The sequence below is a fragment of the Dreissena polymorpha genome, chromosome 1 (assembly GCF_020536995.1).
Source record: "Dreissena polymorpha isolate Duluth1 chromosome 1, UMN_Dpol_1.0, whole genome shotgun sequence".
Lineage (NCBI taxonomy): Eukaryota > Metazoa > Mollusca > Bivalvia > Myida > Dreissenidae > Dreissena > Dreissena polymorpha.
The window spans coordinates 53,562,229-53,566,716 of NC_068355.1; the positions used below are offsets into that span (position 1 = coordinate 53,562,229).

Below are 4,488 nucleotides of genomic sequence, written 5' to 3' on the forward strand. Positions count from 1 at the left end.
TTTGTTTCCAACCCATGGATACTGATGAGCAGCAAACAGCATAAAACCTGAACAGATTGTGAGTTACTTGCAGGCTGTTCTGGTTTTATGATGTTTGCATGTAGAAAATTTAAAATTTCCTCAGAGCAGGAAAAGGTTAATAATAACACAACAGCAATTATACTTAAGTTATTTTAAGACTTCATACTAATGCAAGTAACTTGCAACTGTCTAACCAAAATCGGAGATGGTGGAGGGCAAAATTAATGGCTGTGCACCTTGAATTATCTATTCATACTCAAACAATATAATGTTGATCTACAGTATCTTGTACAGCATGCATCTAATACTACAGCCAAATTTGCTTACAAATAATATTACAAGAAACACAAGTCATTAAAGACTTAACTTTATTGCATCAACCATTTAGCAGGAATAAAATATAAAGAGAAAAATTATGGCAATTTTTTCATCTGAACATGCAAGTCTTCATATACAATCCCATTGCATATAAAAACGACAGTTTACTATTTTTCCGTTCTATATGTCAGCATAAAGACAAGATGGTATTCACTTTGCAATAAAACACAAGCAATCATATTAAAATTGCTTTTAATTATATGAACTGTACCTTCACTAACATTCAAGAATTTTAATATAAATACATGATGAAAGATGAGCTTTTTTAACCAGGTTTTCCGAAGGAAAAAACTGGTTATTAGATTGGCGAATGCGGGCGGGCTGGCTGGCTGGCTGGCGGGCTGGCGGAACAAGCTTGTCCGATCCATAACTATGTCGTTCATTGTCAGATTTTAAAATCATTTGGCACATTTGTTCACCATCATTGGACGGTGTGTCGCGCGAAATAATTACGTCGATATCTCCAAGGTCAAGGTCACACTTTGAGTTCAAAGGTCAAAAATGGCCATAAATGAGCTTGTCCTGGCCATAACTATGTCATTCATTGTGAGATTTTAAAATCATTTGGCACATTTGTTCACCATCATGGGACGGTGTGTCGCACGAAAGAATCACGTCAATATCTCCAATGTCAAGGTCGCCACGACTAAAAATATAAAAAAATTTTAAACAAACTTACAAAGGGGTTAATTTTGTTTGTTCATTTCAAAAGTTCAGTTTTAGTTTTCTCCCTTTATCAGATTTTTTTTTCACAATGAAAACCTGGTTTTGTGACAATTTTGTCCCTTGTCTTGTCTTAAAATAACTTGATACTTTGCAATGACCAAACAATACAACTCAACATACAAATTATCCAACAAAATATATTTTAATGACACAATATTTTTATTCAACAATAGGAATAGCTTAAGGTTGTAACATATTACACTAAAGTCACAGTGTCAATCTAAGCAAAGAGTAGAATCATAAAGAGATGTCCACAACGGATGATGTGCAAGCTGGCTCTGACTCAGATTTCCACATCAGTTGATGTGCAAGCTGGTTATTACAAGGATGTGAACAACCGATGACGTGCAAGCTCTAAGACAGATATCCACAACAGAGATTGTCCTTGCTGGCTCTGACTAATGTCCACAAGTATATAACATGCAAGCTATCTCTGACTGATGTCCTAAACATATGACGTGCAAGCTGGCTCTAACACAGATGTCCACAACAGATTATGTGCAAGCTAGCACTTACACGGATGTCCACAACAGAGGATGTGTAAGCTGGCTCTAACACTGATGTCCAAAAGAGATGACGTGCAAGCTGGCTCTTACACGGATGTTCACAACAGATGACATGCAAGCTAGCACTAACACTGATGTCCACAATAGAGGACGTGCAAGCTGGCTCTAACACGGATGTCCACAACAGATGACATGCAAGCTGGCTCTTACTCGGTTGTCCACAACAGAGGTCAGATGGGCAAGCTGGCTCTGCCTCAGATATGTACACAGAAGATGATGTTCAAGTTGGGAACACTGCTACAGCTATAAAATACAAAAACCATGTTTCATACTATCATATTATTTTACTACATGTATTTCTTCCACAATACAGAACATTATACTCATTATTAGCATTCTGCTATTGCTATCTGAAGGTTTACCAGATGCTATGTGTGAAGATAGTTCATACCAGAAATTAGCCGAAAACACTTTTTAGACATAATGTGCATTCTGCTTTAAGATATATAGCTCAGAATTCACTGGTTAAATCAAATTTTTTGGACTAAATTGGCGTGGCATGCAGACAAAATGTCGAGTTTTGAAACTGTGTCGTATCTGGTGTGAATCTTGAGTTATTTAATTTGGTCAGTATATCAGATGTGTACACCTGTTATATGTTAACTGTAAGAGTTTAGAATGTCTTGACAGTCATTGTGTTTGTAATACATTGTGTTATCTTTCAGATTTGTGTGACAGTTAAATATAATAATCAATAATCTTGTTCTGCATGCCGGTCAAATTGTTCCGTGGTAAACACCTACCCATTGTGGTCAACTCGTACCTGTTTTTTAGTCAACTTGTACCTACCCAAACTAAACCCGTACCCGATATACAGAAATAGGTGTAGGATGGTTAGCTTATAAGTCAAACTCATAGAGACAATTTTTATTTTCCTCTTGACATTTCCACTTAAATTATCTAAGCATTGCTCACGCAAGTTGTCTGTTGCAGATATGTATAAGCAGCGAAAGTGTTGATGAAAATTGACACTTGTGGTTGATGTCTTTCAAGAATTTTACAATTGTGACAAAATAAGACAAATGAAACAAGTTCAATAGTTTGAATGAGGTACGAGTTGACAACAAGAGCACCGCATAACGGGTGCCACGCTCTGCTACAGGTGCTTGTCAGATTTTTTTTTTTAGAGGTCACAATGACCTTGACCTAGTGACCCCAAAATGGGTGTGGCGTGTAGAACAAATCAACATGCATCTACATATGAAGTTTCAAAGTTGTAGTTGGAAGCACTTTATTTTACTTTATGTTAAAGTTTAATAGTTGAGGTCACAGTGACATTGGCCTTTGACCTAATGACCCAAAAATGGGTGTGGCGTGTAGAACTCATCAAGGTGCATCTTCATATGAAGTTTCAAAGTTGTAGGTGGAAGCACTTTGATTTTAGAGCCTATGTTAAAGTTTTATATTAGAGGTCACAGTGACTTTGACCTAGTGACCCAAAAATGGGTGTGGCGTGTAGAACTCATCAAGGTGCATCTACATATGACATTTCAAAGTTGTAGGTGGAGCACTTTGATTTTAGAGCCAATGCTAAGGTTTTAGCACGACGCCTACGGCGGACGACGAGCTGGCTATGACAATACCTCGGGTTTTCTCCGAAAACGCCGAGCTAAAAATGGGTACGAGTTGACCAAGGTACGAGTTGCCTTTGGGATGAATTGCCTGTAAAGCCTTGTTCTTGTTCTTTTTAATTGAAGATGTATACGGTGCTGGACTAGAGCATACGACTGCCATAACAATAACTTGGCTCTCTACTAACTGAGCTTAAGGGATGATGTTTCTTACACACAAACACTATATTTCATTATTTGACGACATATGATTATGACGTGTTTTTGCGGGTGTTTATGTTTTAACAGAGACGTTTGCATATAGACAAACCGTGAAAACAACACTCGATACTCTTGAGCTGTTTTAATTGCATTAAAATTCATAATTCATGTATGTTAAATACTAACCTCATCGCTAATGTCATCAAAATTGATCACTCTTTCGCCCTTAAAAGGTTTTGTGTTAATGTGAAACAACCGTCATCATGATGACTGCATGAATGCTGGATAAGACGCGAGTTTTGATTGGTTCTTTCTAGGTGTCGGAACCAATCAAATTTTATCGCGTAACCACATAGCAACCCGAATTTCGTGCAGTAATTCAATGCTATTGAAAATCGCGCGGAGTAATGAATCTTCCGCGCGATTTTACATTAGCAACCCGCAATTTACATAGCAACCCGAGATTTGTACAGTAATTCAATGCTTAATTTTCGCGGAAGATATTTGTGTTCCGCGCTTTGTGGATTAGGTCCGCGCGATTTTATACACTACTATTTGTACAGAGTAGATAATATTAAGGTTCCGCGCGATTATTTGAGCCCGCATTCTCTACAGGGTTGAAAGATAATTGTTCCGACGGAAAATATATGAAAGTTCCGCGCTTTTTAGATTTCGATTTGTATGCAGTATTTTATGGCTATGCTGGCCTTGGTTTTTCGCGGAAAGTGAAAGTTCCGCGGAAAATGAAAATCCCGATATTTGCTATATAAGTATATGCATTTTAGCGGGGGTCCCCTTTGGCTTTCCATATGAACCATATTCGCGATGTGTGCTGGTGTACAAAGAGCTTTAAGTTTGTTAAATACTTCATCCGTAACCAGCACATCCTCACGGCTTTAACCGCATAGTCACGGTATCATTGCATCAAATTTATGACTTATTCACTACGCCCCCCCCCCCCCCAACCACACACATGACTATGAATTAATTTACCTGTATAATGATAATCGTGTATTAGTTATAGG

At 37.8% G+C, this 4,488-nt stretch overlaps 1 long non-coding RNA gene across 1 annotated transcript; it reads right to left on the reverse strand.

Annotated features, from left to right (window-relative positions):
• Positions 1-375: 375 nt before the first annotated feature.
• On the reverse strand, positions 376-4,265 carry LOC127881160 (uncharacterized). The gene is made up of 2 exons (XR_008049945.1): positions 3,650-4,265; positions 376-1,934 (listed from the first exon to the last, which is right to left on the reverse strand). It is a non-coding gene; the product is annotated as an uncharacterized LOC127881160 (long non-coding RNA).
• Between the last annotated feature and the right edge of the window lie 223 nt (positions 4,266-4,488).